Source organism: Bison bison, unplaced genomic scaffold (genome assembly GCF_000754665.1).
Source record: "Bison bison bison isolate TAMUID 2011002044 unplaced genomic scaffold, Bison_UMD1.0 scf7180017864492, whole genome shotgun sequence".
Classification (NCBI taxonomy): Eukaryota; Metazoa; Chordata; class Mammalia; order Artiodactyla; family Bovidae; genus Bison; species Bison bison.
In genome coordinates, this window is record NW_011495051.1 from 4185000 (window position 1) to 4205074 (window position 20075).

Here is a 20075-nt window from a genome sequence, read left to right on the forward strand (position 1 = left end):
AGCCCCTGCCTGCCACAGCTAAGAGAGCCCATGTACAGCAACGAAGACACAGTGAGGCCAATAATAAAAAATTTTTAAAGTATCCGTCCTGTGTCCCACTTCATCAGGGAAAGCTCTGACAAGTCCAAGATGCTCTAGATTATGATGACATAGCTGCAGAAACCACTGTTGCCTCGCGAGAAGCCCACATTTGGCCTTGGCCTTCACAGACACCTCCTTTCCCCACACTGTGGCCCACCTGAGTAGGGCAGATGCCCCCAAATTCACAGCCATGAGACCAACACCCCCTAGCTTAACCTTCAGCTTCCCATTTCACAGATGGGAAAACAGAGGCTCAGCAAAGAGAAGGGGCCATCCTGAATCCTCAGAACCAAGAGCTGTCCCCAGGAGGCCTGGGTCCTAACCCAGTTGGGTCCAGACTCACCTTCAGACCTTGGAGAAGCATCCACATGGAGTCTCAGTCTTGCCATCTGTCCAGGAGGAGGAAGAAGGGGAGACCTCTCTGGGTCATTCAAGGTCTGCTGTGCTAAAAGGATAACATGCAGGTTTAGTCAAAGGGTGCTGGGACACCCCCCCCACCCCCCACCACTGCCCCCGGGAGGACCTTTGTCTTCCTAAGAGCCTACTCAGCAGTAATCTGATCTTTGAATTAGAATCCAGAGTTTTTGGACCGTGTGTCCTGGCTACATAGGGACCTCCCCTCTTGGGTTCTGGCCTGTCCATTGGGGGCCTTGTACTTGGCTCCTTGGAAAGGCCACTTCAACCCTGGGAGGTCTCTTGGAATTTCAGACAAGGCCCCTGGCCTGGCCCTGTGCTGGAAGGGCTATTGAAGAGGGTGGGAGATGTAAAGGGTACACTGATCTCAGGATCAGAGGAGGAAAATTGAAAGAAAAAGATAAAATACAATTACCGTTGAGGGGGCAAAAATGTGGGCTTCTGAGGATTAGACTATTCTAAATTTGATCTTATGGTGGCTATGTAAGTTTATACCCATGTATTGATGCCACAGACCACACACCTAAGACTAGTTAGTATACTGTGGGACTTCCCTGGTGGTCCAGTGATTGAGAATCCGTGCTTCCACAGTAAGGGGCACAGGTTCGAACCCTGGTCAGGGAACTAAGATCCCCTACATTGTGCAGTAAGGCCAAAAATAAATAAATAAATAAAAAGACAATTACACTACAGAAGGTTCATTGGACACAGGGAGAAAGATTGAGAGATTGGCAAAGACAGAAAGATAAATGAAGACAGAAAGAGATGGAAACAGAAACTGAGACAGAGATAGACAGAGGGGAGAGATGGAGAGAGACAGACGTCAAGAAAAAAAAAAGAGAGAGAAAGGGAGAAGGGGGGAAAAATGAAAGGAAGCCAAAGCAGAGGGAGAAAAAAGGATGTGGAAACAGGCAAACGACCCAAGAGGGGGAGGGAGGCCAGGAAGCCAGGAGCTGTCACACACGAACATGTCCTTAATTGTAATTACATGGGAACATTTAGTTTGTAGATGCTGCAAAAATGGAAGCACTGCACCCCTCCCATTAATCTAATGGTTGTTAGTCAGTCACTCTTCAAAGGGACTCACTCTGACTGCTAGGAGGTGGCCTGTCAGGAGCAGATCCGAGAAGAAGGCTTTAAACTAATGATGCCCTTAGAGAGAGCCTGATGGGTCGTTCTGGGGAGAACAAAACTTCGGCAAATGTCTTGGCTAGTGAAGTTCAGAGCCTTGCAAGCAGCTATCAGCTCGCCTGGAGTCAGGGACTGGCTGTCAGGGACTGGCTGGTGAGCAGGAATTCTAATCTGCAAGAATACAGGAGTGGGTTGCCATTTCCTTCTCTAAAACAGGGCTTAAGTGTGTATAATGAGCCCAACAAGCAAAAAAAGAAAGGGAGAAGGTCCTTCCAAGTAGAGAGAACAGCTTGTGCAAAGGTTAAGAAGGAAATATGTGGGCAACGTTGAGTGTGACTGGAGGGGTGAGCTGGAGAGGCGGCAGAGACCAGGCCACAACAGGACCTTATAAAACATGCTGAGGGAGAGGAGAGCGGGGAGGGATGGCATAGGGGCGGGGTTGAAGGCATAAAAACTGTCACGTATAAAATAAACCACGAGGAGAGCTTCCTGGATGATCCAGGGGTTAAGAATCTACCTGCCAACGTAGGGGACATGGATTTGACCTCTGCTTTGGGAAGATCCCACGTGCCTCAGAGCAACTAAACCCCTGCGTCACAAATACTGAAGCCAATGCACCCTAGAGCCCACACTCTGCAACGAGAGAAGCCGCCACGATGAGAAGCTTGCATACCGAAACCAGAGAGAAGCCCTGCTCGCCTCAGAGAACGCTGGCACTCAGCACTGAAGATCCAGTGAGGTCACAGTTAATTACTTAAATTAAAAAAAAATTTAACAAAATAAACTACAAGGACGTATTGTACAACACTGGGAATATAGCCATAACTAAATGGAGTACAACCTTTGTGAATCACTGTATGGTACACCTGTAACATATAATATCATACATCAACTGTACCTCGAAAAAAATTTCTTTAAATACTGATTTCTTTTCTACCTTATTCTATTTCTTTTCCAAACAAATTTACCTGCAGTTTGAAAACTCCTGGTTCAGAGTTCTGCACGATGAAATATCGTACAATGAAAATATCAATATTAGCTAAGATTTTAACTGGACAAAAGCAACTGATTTATCTAGAAGGCTTGCTGATAATGTGGTAATAAAATTCATAGCATGCTCCAGTCACAAGAAAAAAATGTTAAAAATAAAAATACTGAGATTTTGTGGTTCGGAGGGTAATAGGGAGCCACTGAGGGCTTGTGGTAGATGGACACAAGTTCAGATTTCTATTATATATATAAATTATACTATATATTCATTTGTATATATAAACTATACTATATATATTTACTTATATTTTTTTCTGGCCACACTGCACTGTTTGAGGGATCTTAGTTCCCTGACCCAGGGAACAAACAAGAGCTCATGGCAGTTAAAGTGCTGAGTCCTAACCACCGGACCACCAGGGAATTCCCCAGATTTATAATTTTAAAAAGATATCCTTGTCTATGGAGGCAAATTTGGGCATCAATCATAACATCTTTGGGTCTCCCTGCTGGCTCAGATGGTAAAGAATCCGTCTGCAATGCAAACAGCTCAGCTTCGATCCCTGGGTCAGGCAGATTTCCCTGGGGAAGGGAATGGCAACCCATTGCAGTTACTTGCCTGGAGAATGGACAGTATTCTTGCCTGTCCCATGGACAAGGAGCCTGGTGGGCTACAGTCCATGGGAGTCACAAAGAGTTGGAAACAACTGAGAAACTAACGCTTTCACTTTCATAACATCTTTTACTCGCACAAAGAAAGTGAGCTTCCTGACCCCGAGGTATGCAAGATAAGCCCCCACTAGTGGCACCAGGATGTTGGCATCAGGCCGAGGCTGGGATCTCAGAATTGGGGGCCTCAGCTCTGAGGGTGGTGATCTCAGGTGGCCTCAACCTGCAATGGCTTGGAGTAGGGCTTGGGCTCCCAGCCGGAGATTGGGCTGGGTCAAGGAGGTAAAAGCACTGAATCCTAGCCACTAGATCAGTGGTCAGTAACAAGGGCCCTGCCCCTTCGGCTTTGCAGAAAAGAATCTCTACACAGACAGAAAGTAGTGCAGCAAGTTAAATACTTATTAAGAGGAAAAATGAATTTAAAAGAATATGCTTGCTCCTTAGAAGAAAAACTATGACCAACCTAGACAGCATATTAAAGAGCAGAGACATTACTTTGCCAACAAAGGTCCATCTAGTCAAAGCTATGGTTTTTCCAGTAGTCATGTATAAATGTGAAAGTTGGACTATAAAGAAAGCTGAACGCTGAAGAATTGATGCTTTTGAACTGTGGTGTTGGAGAAGACTCTTGAGACTCCCTTAGACAGTAAGGAGATCAAACCAGTCAATCCTAAAGGAAACCAGTCCTGAATATTCATTGGAAGGACTGATGCTGAAGCTGAAACTCCAATACTTTGGCCACCCGATGTGAAGAACTGACTCATTGGAAAAGACCCTGATGCTGGGAAAGATTGAAGGCGGGAGGAGAAGGGGATGATAGAGGATGAGATGGTTGGATGACATCACTGACTCAATGGACATGAGTTTGAGTAGGCTGCAGGAGTTGGTGATGGACAGGGAAGCCTGGAATGCCTGCAGTCCATGGGGTTGCAAAGAGTTGAACATGACTCAGCAACTGAACTGAACTGAAGAGCAAAAAGAGTACAGTACGTGTGCATAGACATACGGGCGAACTCAGGGAGAGAGTCACTGAGTCGCGCCCTCATAGTGGTTTGAATTACTTTTATGGGGCATTTCTTCTGGGTTTCATTTGGCCAATCATTTTGATTTGCCTGGTTCACAGTCCATATTTGATGTATCTCAGGATCCTCCCATCTGTGCACACTCATCTCTTAGCCAAGATGGATTCTACCACAAAGGCTTGGAGTGTCAAAGGACTTTCGACATAACTCCCCTTTGGCCTCCAAGGAGCCTTTCTGTGCATGTGTGGTCAGGGAGTTCTCCTGACTTCGAGAATGAGCAGTATGAGGTCTGGGCAGGGCCCAGACTGCTTGCCTTAATTGTCCTGCTATTGTCATCTTGGTCAATGGGTTGACCATATGGGTTATTCTCGTTTCAGTCCATCGGATTCAATCTCCAGTTGCTTTACCCTGGGGAGGCCCGTCTACCTCCTGCCTCAGTAGGAGGGCCCTGCAGAGAGGGGTTCGATTTGGAACTAATCTCACTTGGGGCCACACGTGGACACGCAGTGGTGGGGGCGGTGGATGAGTCAAAAATGCCTGGCTGGGAGGCTTGAGTCAGCACCCAGTACATAGCTCCTCTCCCCACCCCACCCTGCCTTGCTACGCTTAGCCAGGGTGACTCACTCATTCAGTTGGCCTGAAGCGTGGAGGTCTGACGGGAGTGGAGGAGGATAAGGCCACTCAGTCACCCTGCTACAAGTCACCACTCCCGCTCACTGAGTGCCTGTGGGAGGCCAAGCTGTATGCAGGAACCAAAACTCCACCTCCCCCAAACTCAGCGCTTCTGGAATGAAATCTGCGGGCTTCAAAATATACCTCAAACTCATCCACTTCTCACTCTCTCCCTAGTTTGTCTCCATTATCACTCACCGGGATCAGCACAATTTCCTCCTTCCTGGCCCCACAGCTCCCGCCGTGGTCCCCCACAGCCTGTTCTTCCCAAAGCAGCCAGAGGGCACCTGTGAGCACCTGAGTCAGGTCTCACTTCTCTGCCCACAACACTCGAGGGCTCCCACCTTCCTTAGGGTAAAAGCCCAAGTCCTCTGGTGGCCCTCAAGGGCCTGTACAACCTCCCCCTCCCCTTCTCCCTCTCTCCTTTGCTCGCTCTGCCCAGTCACCTGAGCCTCTTCACTATTCCTCCCATATGTCATGCATGGTTGTTGCCCCAGGACCTTTGCACTGGCTATTCCCTCTGCCAGAAATGCTATTCCCCCATCTTTTTTTCTTTTTTTGCTGCATCATGTGGCCTACAGGATTAGTTGCCCTGACCAGGGATTGAACCCAGGCCACGGCAGTGAAAGCACCGAGTCCTAACCACTGGAGCACCAGGGAACTCTTTCCCCCAATCTTCTGATAGCTTCTTTCTATTCTATCTAAACATCACCTCCTTAGGCAAGCGTTCTTTTTTTTTTTAATTGTCTATTAATTTTGGGCTGTGCTGGTCCTTCATTGTTACACACAGGGGCTACTCTCTTGCTGCTGTGTGCAGTCTTCTCATTGCGGTGGCTTCTCTTGTTGCAGAGCACAGGCCCTAGGGCACATGGGCTTCAGTAGTTGTGGCATGCGGACTCAATTGTTGTGGCCTGCAGACTCTAGAGCACAGGTTCAGTAGTTGTGGTGCAGGGGATTAGTTGCCTCAAGGTGCATGGAATCTTCTCAGGCCAGAGATTGAACCCATGTCCCCTGCATTGGCAAGTGGATTCTTAAACACTGGTGCATGCTAAGTCCCTTCAGTCATGTCTGACTCTTTGCAACCCCGTGGACTGCAGCCTGCCAGGCTCCCCTGTCCATGGGATTCTCCAGGCATGAATACTGGAGTTGGGATTCCAATCCAGGGATCCAACCCAAGTCTCTTGTGTCTCCTGCATTGGCTAGGTTTTTTTACCACTAGCGCCACCTGGGAAGCCCACCGCTCTTAGACACTGGACCACCAGGGAAATTCTGCCTTCCTTCATTTTGGTCTAAAAGAATATCCAGCTCACTCTGCTTCCCTTTCCCCTTGTTTTACTTTCCTTACAGCACTGTGGTCCTCTGAAATCGATGTTCCTCTGTTTCTGTTCATTTCCCACCTCAGACCATAAGGTCCAGGTAGCTGAGCCCAGGCTTGCCTCAGTCCCTCCTGTCACCCTGGTACCTAGTGCAGGTCCTGGGACACAGTTAATGCTGAAAATGTGCTTGTTGGCTGACTGCATGGATCTTTGCAGCATCTCCCCAGATGTGGGGACTTTTATGGACCCCCATTTCACACAGGGGGAAACTGAGGCTCAGAGAAATTCAACCTGAAACCTGCAGGGCTGTTTGCGGCTGGAGGGTGTGCCCTGGGACTCTGCGGGATGAATGGTGGTGTCTCAGGCACAGAGGAACAAGCTGAGGGCCTGTTTGACGGGGTGGGGTGGAGTCTGTCCACGCAGCCTTGGGGACACTATGTGTGCGCGTGTGTCTGTGTGTGTGTATGAGGGTGAGGGCTCCTAATCTGGGGAGAGGCCTCTAATATAGCGGTGGGGGAACCCTCTCTTTCCTCTTTCGCCTCCCCGCTAAAATAAGCTCAGGATGTCCAAGCAAGGGGACCCGCGTAGGGAGCGACATGGAGTAGAGGGCTGCACGCTTATTATAAAGACCCACTCATAGCCACACAGACACTCCAAATTCCTCTTTCATGCGCTCCCTCCCCCTCTCCTCTCCCCTCCCTTGTCCCCCTTTCTCTTTTCTCCTCCATCAAGACCCTCCCCGCTGGACCCAGCACCCGCATCGCGGTCCCTTAGAGCTTGCTCCCGACTCCCGCCCACAGGAGCCCCTAGCCAATGGCCGCGTTTCCTGATGAGGTAATGCGTTCCTTTCGCGTTCCCATTGGCCAGCCTGGAGCCGTGCTCTTGTCCAGCTCCCAAGAAAACTCAGACCTTGTGAGGCATGGTGGACCGGTCCCTGGAGCCTCTGAGCACCTGCTCTCCCCTCCTGACTGTGGGACACCCCTCCAATTGCCCCTGCCCCTCCCTGGGCTCAAGCCCTAGCGAGAAGAGGAAGGCTGAATTTAGAGACTCCTGCCCCCTTCCCTCTGCTCCCAGGGGCGCCTAATCCTCGGGTCTGCGCAGGAAAGATAGAAGACCCCCGCCCAGCCCCTGCAATCAAAAGACCCCAGGGCTTTGATTGACCTTTCAGGACAACTGCCCATTAATTGAGCGCCCACTGTATGCCAGCCTATGCCAGCCTGGGACCCACTGGGGATACTGCAGGTGAAATCGTTCCCAGGTCCCTTCTCTCTTGGGCTCACAGAATAATGGAGACTGGGGACAGACCACCGGAGAGCCCCCACTCCTTCCCCCTCTAGCCCATGAGGCAGCAGCCTGATGGCAGAAAGAGTAGGCAGGGGCTGGCGGTTTCCTGGCAAGCCAGGCTGTACTGTCAGCGCTGCCAAGCCGGGCAGGGATGGCAGAGGCGGCGAGGGGGAGGCAGGGGGGCCTCCCCTCTTAATTATCTTGTTCACTTGTTTATTTACTGGGAGCTCGGGCGTGTTCGGGGCCGTGCCTTCCTCTTCACTGGGTATTCATTCAACAAACATTTATTCGATTGCGCCCCTGCTCTGACCACTGGTTCTTGTTTTATGTACTTCCTCCTTAATCCCCCTCCCCTCCCCTCCCTGAACCATTCTAATAGGCTTTTTTTTTTTTTTAATTGTGAGCCTTCTGGAGACTAGATAAGGTTGTTTTGTCAGCCCGTTTCTCTTTTTTCTTAACTTTCCTTTTGAGATGGAAAGCGCAAATCTTAGCTGGATAGCCGGATGCATTTTTGCCCAAGCATAGATTCACCACCATCCAGCCTCCCCATAGATGCCAGTGGTCAGAGAAAGAGACAGAAAGAACCAGGGCCTAGGTTAGGGAGACCGCAGTGGAGGTGAGTCTAACAAATGCAAGGTCAAATCTTGTCTTTATTTGAAATTTTGACATTTTGCTCATTCTAGATTTTGGAGGGCTGTAATTTTGGTTTTTCCAAATATTGCAGTCAAATGTTGTTTCCCTGGAGTGCTAACTTTTACAATGCTCCCTTGAATTTTGTCACTCAGGACTGTACCTCCTTGAGATTATCCTAGTTCTGACCCTATATAGAACATTCCAGGGCTTCCTTGGTGGCTCAGTGGTAAAGAATCCACCTGCCACAGGTTCGATCCCCAGGCCGGGAAGATCCCACATGTTGAGGAGCAACTAAGCCTGTGTGCCACAATTATTGACCCTGCGCTCTAGAGCCCAGGAGCTGCAACTACTGACCCCACCTGCCACAAACTACTGAAGCCCAAATGCTCTAGAACCTGTGCTCCGTAACAAGAGAAGCCACCACAATGAGAAGAAGCCTTTGCAACGCAACTAGAGAGGAGCCTGAACAGCGAGGAAGACCCAGCACATCTGAAAACAAATACAAAAATAAAATTATTATTTTAAAAAATGCTTAACACTCCACCACCTGGAAGGCTTGGGTTAGGGGGCGGCTCCCAATGGATGCCCTCCTCCCCCCAGGTAACTCTACTCTCCATCATCACAGTTTAGTTTGCCTGTCTTTAACATTGCTATGAATAGAATCGTACAGGACGCAGTCTTTGGAATCTGGCTTTTTTCACCGCATAATGCTTTTGAGGTGCGTCCAAGATGTTCCCTGTGTCAAGTTCTTTCCTTTTCACTGCTCTCTTATTCTGGTGTGTGGAGGGACCGAAGTTTGTTTATCTACAAACTCATGGGCATTGGGGTTGTTTCCCGTGTTTGGCAGTTTCAAATAAAACTGCTGTGATCACTGTGACACACGTCTTCCTGTGGACATATGCTTCTCATTTCTCTTGGGTAAACACCCAGGAGTAGGGTGTCTGGGTCATATGGTAGGTGTGTGTTTAACTTTTTAACAAACTGCCAGTTTTCTAGGCTGACTGGTAGGAATTTTGCATTCCTACCAGCAACAGAGGAACACACCCACAAGCCCACGTATGGGGCATTCATATTTTTGGTGTCTTTATCGAGGGGTCATTTAAGTATACAGTTCGATGAGTTTTAACAAATACAGACACCTGTGTAACTGCCACCTCAATGGAACAGATGTACATCCATTACATCAGAAAACTCTCGAAGAATGTGTCTTTAACTTACAAAGAGTGGAGAGGGCAGGAGTGGAAAAGATCTCACTGTTTTTCTTGTTTTCTGAGCTTTCTGCTTTGTTTTGAAGTCCTACCCACATGCCTTAAAGTGAACATCTTTGCCAATAATAATTTTCTCAGAGACGAGGGTACCCATAATCTTATTTCTCCTGAGCCTTGTCCTTATTTCATTATTATCTTAAAAACTGAACAAAGAGCTAGTGATTTCATAACCTATATGGGAAAAGAATCTGAAAAAGAATGGATATGTACATAGGTGTAACTGAATCACTCTGCTGTACACCAGAAACTAACATTGTAAACCAACTGTACTCCAACATGAAATAAAAATTAAATTAAAAAAAATAGCTGGAGGGACTTCCCTGGTGGTCCAGTGATTAAAACTCTGTACTCTCAATGCAGGGGGCCCAGTTTCGACCTCTGGTTGGGGAACTAGATCCCCACATGCCACAACTAAGAGTTTGCATGCCACACCTAAAGATGCCTCATGCAACCAAGACTCGGCGGAGCCAGTAAGTTTTAAAAATAAATAAATAATTTAAATGAGTACATGTATATGTATAACTGAATCACTTAGCTGAACACTTGAAACTAACACATTGTATAAATCAACTATCAGATCAGATCAGATTAGTCACTCAGTCGTGTCCGACTCTTCGCAATCCCATGAATCGCAGCACGCCAGGCCTCCCTGTCCATCACCAACTCCCGGAGTTCACTGAGACTCACATCCATCAAGTCAGTGATGCCATCCAGCCATCTCATCCTCTGTCGTCCCCTTCTCTTCCTGCCCCCAATCCCTCCCAGCATCAGAGTCTTTTCCAATGAGTCAACTCTTCGCATGAGGTGCCCAAAGTACTGGAGTTTCAGCTTTAGCATCAGTCCTTCCAAAGAAATCCCAGGGCTGGTCTCTTTCAGAATGGACTGGTTGGATGTCCTTGCTGTCCAAGGGACTCTCAAGAGTCTTCTCCAACACCACAGTTCAAAAGCATCAATTCTTTGGCGCTCAGCTTTCTTCATAGTCCAACTCTCACATCCATACATGACCACTGGAAAAACCATAGCCTTGACTAGACGAACCTTTGTTGGCAAAGTAATATCTCTGCTTTTGAATATGCTATCTAGGTTGGTCATAACTTTCCTTCCAAGGAGTAAGCGGCTTTTAATTTCATGGCTGCAGTCACCATCTGTAGTGATTTTGGAGCCCAGAAAAATAAAGTCTGACACTGTTTCCACTGTTTCCCCATCTATTTCCCATGAAGTGGTGGGACCAGATGCCATGATCTTCATTTTCTGAATGTTGAGCTTTAAGCCAACTTTTTCACTCTCCACTTTCACTTTCATCAAGAGGCTTTTGAGTTCCTCTTCACTTTCTGCCATAAAGGTGGTGTCATCTGCATATCTGAGGTTATTGATATTTCTCCTGGCAATCTTGATTCCAGCTTGTGTTTCTTCCAGTCCAACATTTCTCATGATGTACTCTGCATATAAGTTAAATAAACAGGGTGACAATATACAGCCTTGACGAACTCCTTTTCCCATTTGGAACCAGTCTGTTGTTCCATGTCCAGTTCTAACTGTTGCTTCCTGACCTGCATACAAATTTCTCAAGAGGCAGATCAGGTGGTCTGGTATTCCCATCTCTTGAGGAATTTTCCACAGTTTATTGTGATCCACACAGTCAAAGGCTTTGGCATAATCAATAAAGCAGAAATAGATATTTTTCTGGAACTCTCTTGCTTTTTCTATGATCCAGCACCCAATATAAAATAAAAATTAAATTTAAAAAAAGCTATTGACACCTTGCTGTGGCCTGGTGTTTCAAACACTTTGCAGCTATTAAATATAATAACCAAAATTATTTAATCCCCTCCCCCAGCAGCATCACAAATTAGACAGTTATCATCCCCATTTTAGAGATGGGAAAACTGAGGTACAGAAAGGTGATGCCCCCTGCTCTCTTCCCAGAGTTCCAAGGTGGGTAGAACTGATTTGAACCAGGCCCTGTGGCACCCTGGGCTCCTGATCACCATATATGCTGCCTCCATGCTCCCGGCAGATAAAGGTAATCAACAAACACCCCCCACGGGCCCACACTCCCTCTCCTGCAATTCCAATGCCTAAAACACCCAAAATAGAAACTTTCCATTGGGATGACACTAAAACTCATTGAGAATCAAGAGTTAATAGCCTTTGGGAATTCCCTGGTGGTCCAGTGGTTAAACTCCACTGCAGCAGGCACAGGTTTGATCCCTGCTCAGGGAAATAAGAATGAGCATACTGCAAGATGTGGACAATTAAGAAAAAAAAGTTAATAGACTTTGGTTTTTACTAAGCTTTATTCATCACATTTATTGTATATGTGTTTTCTTCCTATTGCTACTGTGTTCGATTGGGAGGGGAGAACAGGCTGCCTCAGGCCCTACTGGAGGGTGTTACTCATATATGCTGAGTGTGTGCATGCACGCTCAGTCTCTTAAGTCATGTCCAACTCTTTGCAACAACATGGATGATAGCCTGACAGGCTCCTCCGTCTGTGGGATTTCCTAGGCAAAAATACTGGAGTGGATTGCCATTTCCTCCTCCATGGGATCTTCCCGACCCGTATCTCCTGTGTCTCCTGCATTGTAGGCGGATTCTTTACCAGCTGAGCCATCGAGAAGGTGATACCTAAAGGAGCAGAAGGGGGTGGTAGCAGAGGGAGGACAGGGTATTCCCATCTGAAAGCAGAAAGCACAGCTTGTGCAAAGGCCCTGAGGTGCTTCAAGGGCCTGAACACTGTCCTGTGGGCCTGCAAAATATCCTAGGAGGGGCAGGAATACAGGGGTTCACGCTGGCTTTCCTGCCTGCCTGGGAAGGCTCCCATACCATCCTCTGACCCCAGGATGCTGGGGCTTAAGTCTCTGCAGCCCAAGGGTATCCAGAGGGCACATCACTGGTCTCCCTTGAGTTCTCCTGGAGGCTCAACCCTGCAGGTGTCAGAATCTGATTATGTCCTGACAGGCAAGCACACCATTCACCCCCAACCTGAATGCCAAGGAGACCCCTCTGCCCAGGAGTGCAGAGGCTCTGGCTCACTCCATTCACCCCCAGTCCCTGTGTCTATGCGTGCTAAGTGACTTCAGTTGTGTCCGACTCTTTGCGACCCCATGGACTATAGCCCACAGTCTCCTCTGCCCATGGGATTCTCCAGGCAAGAATACTGGAGTGGGCTGCCATGCTCAAAATTGGTTTGAGGATGAAGACTTTTTTTTTTTTTTTAAGGTTTCACTCTGTGCAAATCTGCCATCTTTGTGGGTCAGCTTCCAGGTCAAAGATCTGGGAGTCCCCTGCTCTTCTATTTCCCTTTCTCTTACCCTCCACTTCTATAAGGTATACAAATCGTCCACACTTATCCAAGGGGAAACACTCCAAGACCCTCAGTGGATGCCTGTAACCTCAGATAGTACCAAGCCTTATTATGTTTTTTCCTGTACCTATGGGGCTTTCCTGGTAGCTCCATGGTAAAGAACGTGCCTACCAATGCAGGAGACCCGGGTTCGATCCCTGGGTCAGGAAGATCTCTTGGAGAAGGAAATGGCAACCCCCTTCAGTATTCTTGCCTGGGAAATCCCATGGACAGAGGAGCCTGGCGGGCTCCAATCCACAGGGTCACAAAAGAGTCAGACACGACTTAGGGACTAAACAAACAACAATATACCTGTGATAAAGCTTTTTTAATACAATTTTTAAACGTTACACTCCACTTACAGTTATTACAAAACATTGGCTATTGATAAATCAGGCACGGTTAGAGAGTGCACAAATTGCCGGCATCACTAGGCTTATACTTTGTAGCCTCTGTGAAGTGGTGGCTCAGAGGGTAAAGCGTCTGCCTGCGATGCAGGAGACCCGGGTTCGATCCCTGGTTCAGGAAGATCCCCTGGAGAAGGAAATGGCAACCCACTCCAGTATTCTTGCCTGGAGAATCGCATGGACGGAGGAGCCTGGTGGGCTACAGTCCACGGGGTCGCAAAGAGTCGGACACGACTGAGCAACTTCATTTTCACTTTAACACAAGCCCTGCGGTAATGCGATAGTTGACCTGATTATGGAGACACCTACTAAACCACGCGCAGGCAAGAGTCACTAAATAAAGGAATGGTTCAAGCCCTGGGTGGGGGACTACCCTGGTTGCCCAGGGGCTAAGACCCTGTGCTCCCAATGCAGGGGGTCTGGGTTCGATCCCTGATCAGGGAACTAGATCCCACATGTCACAGCTAAAAGATCCTGAATACCCAAACAAAGACCTGCTGCAGCCCAATAAATAAACATTTTTCAAAAGCCCGGGGTGAGACAGAGTACAAGGGAACTGTGGGAGTGGGAACTGCGCAAGATTTCACCACACTGCTCAGAATGGCAGCAATTTGAAACTTATGAATTCTTGACTTCTGGAACTTTCCATTTAATATTGTTGGACTTAGGTTTGACAGCAGGTCATTGAAACAACAGAAAGCAAAGCTGTAGATTAGGGGGAACTATGGTGTCGGCCAATCCTGTCATCTGTGCCTGCATCATGGATACCAAATTGGCTCACTCCCACCCCCTCCTCTGGCTCTACTTGGTCCAGTCCCCATCATGAGTGGTCCAGCCTCAGGGCCTTTTCACTGGCTGTCCCCTCTCCCTGAATGCACTTCCTCCAGCTGTAATAACATCATATATTTCCTTTGCTTTTAAAAATGCATGTTAAGAGACTTCTCTGGCGGTCCAGTGGATGAGGCTCCACACTCCCAGCGCAGGGGGCACGGGTTTGATCCTTTGTCAGTGAACTAAGATCCAGCATACTACGCAGCACAGCCAAAAAAAAAAAAAGTCAAGGATGTGAGTTCCAAGAAAGCAGTGACTGTGCATACCACCTCCTTGCACAGTTTCTGGCATGCAATTGTTGTTGTTGTTCAATCTCTCAGTCATGTCCAACTCTTTGTGACCCCATGGACTGCAGCACACCAGGCTTCCCTGTCCCTCACTATCTCCCTGAGTTTGCTCAAACTCATGTCCGTTGAGTCAGAGATGCCATCTAACCATCTCGTCCTCTGTCGTCCCCTTCTCCTGCCCTCAATCTTCTCCAGTATCAGGGTCTTTTCCGATGAGTTGGATCTTCGCATCAGGTGGCCAAAGTATTGGTCCTTCAGCTTCAGCATCAGTCTTTCCAATGAATATTCAGAGTTGATTTCCTTTAGGATTGACTGGTTTGATCTCCTTGCAGTCCAAGGGACCCTCAAGAGTTTCTTCTCCAGCACCACAATCTGAAAGCAAAAATTCTTCAATGCTCAGCCCTCTTTATGGTCCAACTCTTCACATCTGTACATGACTACTGGAAAAACCATAGCTTTGGCTATACGGACCTTTCTCAGCAAGTGATGTGGCCTGCAATAGATGCTCAATAAAATTTCCTTCACAATGAAAGGTGTTAATACAGGGTACCTCAGAAAACAGCCTGGTTGTATTCCCAGGTCTCAGATGGGAGCGTTTGGCCATAGACACCGATAGAGATTTAGAAAAGGAAAAAAAAAAAAAGCCTCCAAATTTTGGTTGCCTCTCTCTGCCTTTAATTATTTTGTCGACAAGGCTCACAATTCAGCAAGTCAAGGTGGCATTTGAGAGGGACGGTTCCCTTTAGCGTAGCTGACAGCTAATTTGTGGGAAGTTTAATTACAGGCGGCGTTAATTAACTGGCAGAGCGCTGGGCGAGGAAGGCAGCCATCTGTTCCTAAAAGCCTCCTCCCCTCCTGGGCCTGGCTGGGAGGCTGGGAGGGGTGGGCTAGGAAGGGGACAGGGCGTGGGGAGGAGGCGGAGACAGAGGAGGAAGAAAGGAGGGTCAGGGGATGAATCAGAGCCTTGTCGGCCCCCCTTCCAGATGCCATCCCGGCTGAGATCTTGGCGGGGGGGCTCCTTGTAGCCTCCATGATTTTGAGGCTGCCTCCAGAGGCTGCTGGGAATGGCAGTAACAGTTCTCTGGAATCTGCTCCTCACTGGTTGTATCATTAGGAGCAGAGGGTGCAGAATAGAGGAGGTGAAGAACACACTGACCTCAGGCCACCCTGGAGTGGTTTGGCACCCACCAAAGGAGGCTGGACATGACTGAGCGACTTCACTTTCACTTTTCACTTTTATGCATTGGAGAAGGAAATGGCAACCCACTTCAGTGTTCTTGCCTGGAGAATCCCAGGGACGGGGAAGACTGGTGGGCTGCCGTCTATGGGGTCACAGAGTCAGACACGATTGAAGCAACTTAGCAGCAGCAGCAGCAGCAAAGGAGGCTGGGAGGAGGAGCTGGGTTGGAGCCAGGGGTGAGGGATGTCCTAATCAACCTGGCCTGGGAGTTGGGGGAATCACCCTGCCTTCTCATCCCACCATTTACCCAGCTTCGGCCCTTCTGAGCTGTTTGCCCTCAGGCAAGTTGCTTAACCTCTCTGGGCCTCAGTTTTCTCGTCTGGAAAATAGGATTGAGTATGCGCGCATGCGTGCTAAGTCACTTCAGTCATGTCTGATGCTGTGCAACCCTATGGACTGCAGCCTCCCAGGCTCCTCTATCCATGGGATTCTCCAGGCAAGACTACTGGGGTGGGTTACCTCGCCCTCTTCCAGGAGATCTTCCCAACCCAGGGACTGAATCCATGTCTCTTATGTCTCTTGCACTGGCAGGCAGGTTCTTTACAGCTGAGCCACCAGGGAAGCCCCAGGATTGAGTAAAATAGGAGCTAATTCCATTTGTCTTTCTGGAATAGTTGAGCCCAAGCATTTTCAGGCTGCAGAAGAGAGCTTCAGTATGGACTTGAAGTGTCATTCATTTGTCATTACTAAAAATGCATATGCAGGGACTTCCCTGGCAGTCCAGTGGTGAAGACTCTGTGTATTCACTGCAGGGGGCACATGTTCAATCCCTGGTCAGGGAACCAAGACCCCACATGCTGTGCCATGTGACAAATAATAATAATAATTAAAAAAAAAACTTTTTGTTTAAAAATGCATATGCATATTGAGGAGGGGTGTGTGTCCCATAGGGCTTCCCAGGTGATGCTAGTGTTAAATAACCTGCCTACCAATGCAGGAGACGTAAGAGACGTGGATTGGATCCCTAGGTTGGGAAGATACCCTTGAGGGGGGCATGGCAACCCACTCCGGTATTCTTGCCTGGAGAATCCCATGGACAGAGAAGCCTGGCAGGCTGTGGTCCATAGGGTTGCAAAGAATTGAACACAACTGGAATGACTTAGCATGCACGCACATATGTCCAATAAGGTTGAAAGCCTGTGTGCCTTGTAGGATTCTGAGTCTGCATGTGTTGTTCCCTCCTCCTGGAACCCTCTTCCCATCCCAGCCCAATTGCTTCCATTCTCTCCTTCAAGTCTTGTGGTAGATGGCCTCTGCCAGAGAAGTCTTCTCTGACCCTCCAGGCTAGGTCAAGTGCCCCTGTGGGCCCTCACAGCACCAGTGTCTCCCCCTTCACAGCCCTGGTCAGCCACTGCTTTGTCATAGCCCACCCCTCCCACTAGACTGGGAGTCCCAGGCAGGTGGGGACTGGGTCTGTCTGGGTCACTGCTGCCTCTCGTGTGCCCAGAACAGGCTTGAACAAGTAGGTGGCAGCACAAATTGTTGCACAGACAAGACAGCTGGAGCTGATTTCCACACATGGGGAGGCGGTGGCCAGTGGAATTCAGAATTCAAAGTTAGAGCCCTGTAAAAGAGAGGACTGAGACTTCCCTGGTGGTGCACGGGCGAAGATTCTGCACTCCCACTGCAGGGGGCTTGGGTTCAATCCCTGGTCAGTGAAGTATATCCCATATGCCACAACTAAAGATCCTGCCTACCACAACTAAGACCTGATGCAGCTGCTGCTGCTGCTGCTAAGTCGCTTCAGTCGTGTCCGACTCTGCGATCCCATAGACGGCAGCCCATTAGGCTCCCCTGTCCCTGGGATTCTCCAGGCAAGAACACTGGAGTGGGTTGCCACTTACTTCTCCAATGCATGAAAGTGAAAAGTGAAAGAGAAGTCGCTCAGTCGTGCCTGACTCCTAGCAACCCCATGGACTGCAGCCTGCCAGGCTCCTCCATCCATGGGATTTCCCAGCCAAGAGTACTGGAGTGGGTTGCCATAAGACCTGATGCAGCTAAATAAAAATAAGAAATATTTTAAAATTAAAACACAGAAGTGGAGAGGACTGTCTCAGGTGCAGAAGTATGCTCCCTGTCCTACTGGCTCAGTCAGATTCCAGGACTGTGGTCCTGAGCAGGCCACACCCTCCTTCTCGGACTCCGTTTCTTCCTCTGGGAAGTGGGGGTATGCACAGGAACCTGGCTCTGGATGCCGGGAGTTGGTGCAGAAAGAGCTTGACCCAGCATCCACCACGCTGTGTGCGCTCTGAAGTCACGCAGGAGGCTACACTTTGCCTAAGTCCACCCCCATCCGTGAGGCTGTCCATCCTCTGAGCCTCAGTTTCCCCATTTGGCCACATTCCCCAAAAGAATTAACACTTTCAAACTGTGGTGTTGGAGAAAGACTCTTGAGAGTCCCTTGGACTGCAAGGAGATCAAACCAGTCAATCCTGAAGGAAATCAACCCCGAATACTCACTGGAAGGAATGATGCTGAAGCCAAAGCTCCAATACTTTGGCCACTTGATGCAAAGAGCCGACTCATTAGAAAAGACCCTGATGCTGGGAAAGATTGAGGGCAGGAGGAGAATGGGGCAACAGAGGATGAGATGGCTGGATGGCATCACCGACTCAACGGACATGAGTTTGAGCAAACTCTGGGAGATAGTGAAGGACAGGGGAACCTGGTGTGCTGCGGCCCATGGGGTCACAAAGAGTCAGACACAACTGAGCAACTGAACAACCACCACCCCTTATGCACACACAACCAGGGTACTTCCTGGATGGACAAGGGGCAGCCTCTGTTGGTGCTCCCCTAAGTCAGCCATCAGATGAGCTCGATGGGGCTGGCACAGGCTGGCCTCGCTAAGCTGGCAGTCCTTGGCAGCGCCCGACTTTCCCGGAGGCAGCTGGAGAGGAGCCCAGACTTGGCTGCTGGGGCACTGAGGAGGCTGGGATGACGCTGAGGCCCCTTCTCAGAGGACATTGGACCTGACTGGGGGCAGGGAGCACTGTGTGCACTTATTAAGCACCTACTGGATGCTAAACTAGGCTGCTTGGGGCTTTCCCCATGCTGTTCCAGCTGCCAGGATTACCTCTCCTTTTCCTGGTGTTGATTCCTGCCCTTTCTGCTCTGAATCTAGAAGACGTTGCCTCCAGGAAGACTCCCAGATTTTCTGGGTTAGGGAAGACACCTCCCTTTGGGTCAACACAGTGCCTGTGGTTCCCCCACAGTTCTGATCACCTGATTTTATAGCTGGGTTATGGGCAGGTCACTCAGTCAATCAACAAATACTGACAAAGTGCTTAGTAGGTGTGAGGCACTGTATGTGGTTGGCAAACCATGCAGGGCAGGTACTCTCATGGTTCCCATATTACAGATGGCAAAAATGAGGCTCAGGGAGGTTTAATGGTGGGAAGAGGCTATAAAACTTGGGGCCTGGAGCACAGTAGGGCCTCAGTAAGAGCTGGGTTTCATCCCTCGTGAGTTCACTCCCTCTGCTGGCATGATCGTGAGAAAAGCCAAATGTCTGGTGAACCAGGAGGTGCCTGCTCTGCTGTGGAGCCTGTGACCTTGAAGGAGGCTCAAGCTTAGAGGTGCGGGGATTCATTCATTCATTCACTTATTCAACAAACATGAATTGGGTAGTTCTTTGGGTCAGAAATGTGTTCAAATGACAGGCATGCTGGCCAGCTCTAATATCTGTTCTCTCTTCCGTGGTAATAGAACCCCTGGTTTTCAGCTGGACCATTGGCCATTCAGAATAGACTACATTTCCCAACATCCTTTCAGGCAAGTGTAGCCATATGACTGAGTTCTGGCTAGTGGAGTATGAGCAAAACTGGTGTATGGGATTTCTGGGAAGTGTCCTTAAAGAGAAAGGGTAAGCTCTTCCTTCTCATTGAGTGGAATGCAGATGTGATGGCTAGAGCTCAAGCAGCTACTGTGCTCTATGAGGAGAAGGGCACTTGCTGAGGGGGTGGGACAATAAGACAAAAGGAACCTGGGGCCTGGACACTGTGGCACCTCCATGTTATCCCTGGACTGACTACTCAAGTTCATGAGAAATAGCTCTCTGTGCTTAAGCTGCTCTGATGGGGCCTCAGGTCCCATTGCTAACTCCAAGCCTGACTGCTACACATGTCGCTCCCTGTCTCCACTTCTCCATCCTCATCCCAGTCCATGCCTGCTGGGCAGAGAGGCCTGCTCCTTCTTGGCAGCTCTGGACTTTGACGGCCACCCAGAGTGACTGAGGCAGTGTTCTCTGGATACTGTAGCCTCTGTTTGTGGCCTTAGGGCCAGTGGGCTGGGAGCAAAGCCTCTCAAACACTGGGTAGGAGGTCTTTACCATCTCCCAGGAATAGTGTGCAAGGACCTCAGCCCCCCTCTCTGCACCCCACCCCCCCCCCCCCCCCCCACACACACACACCAGAGCCATGACCAAGAGCCTACCCTTTGCCATCAGCCATCCAAGAACAGACTCCCTTTTTTCTGAACTACTTTGG

General features: G+C 49.0%; 1 protein-coding gene across 1 annotated transcript in view; it reads right to left on the bottom strand.

The window, feature by feature from the left end:
* The window catches only part of PTPRS (protein tyrosine phosphatase, receptor type, S), a 261020-nt gene that overhangs the window by 188341 nt on the left and 52604 nt on the right, over positions 1-20075 (bottom strand). Inside the window, exon 2 of the mRNA XM_010828456.1 lies at positions 425-526. The gene's annotated coding sequence lies outside the window, so the exon portion shown is untranslated. The remainder of the gene's footprint in view (positions 1-424; positions 527-20075) is intronic.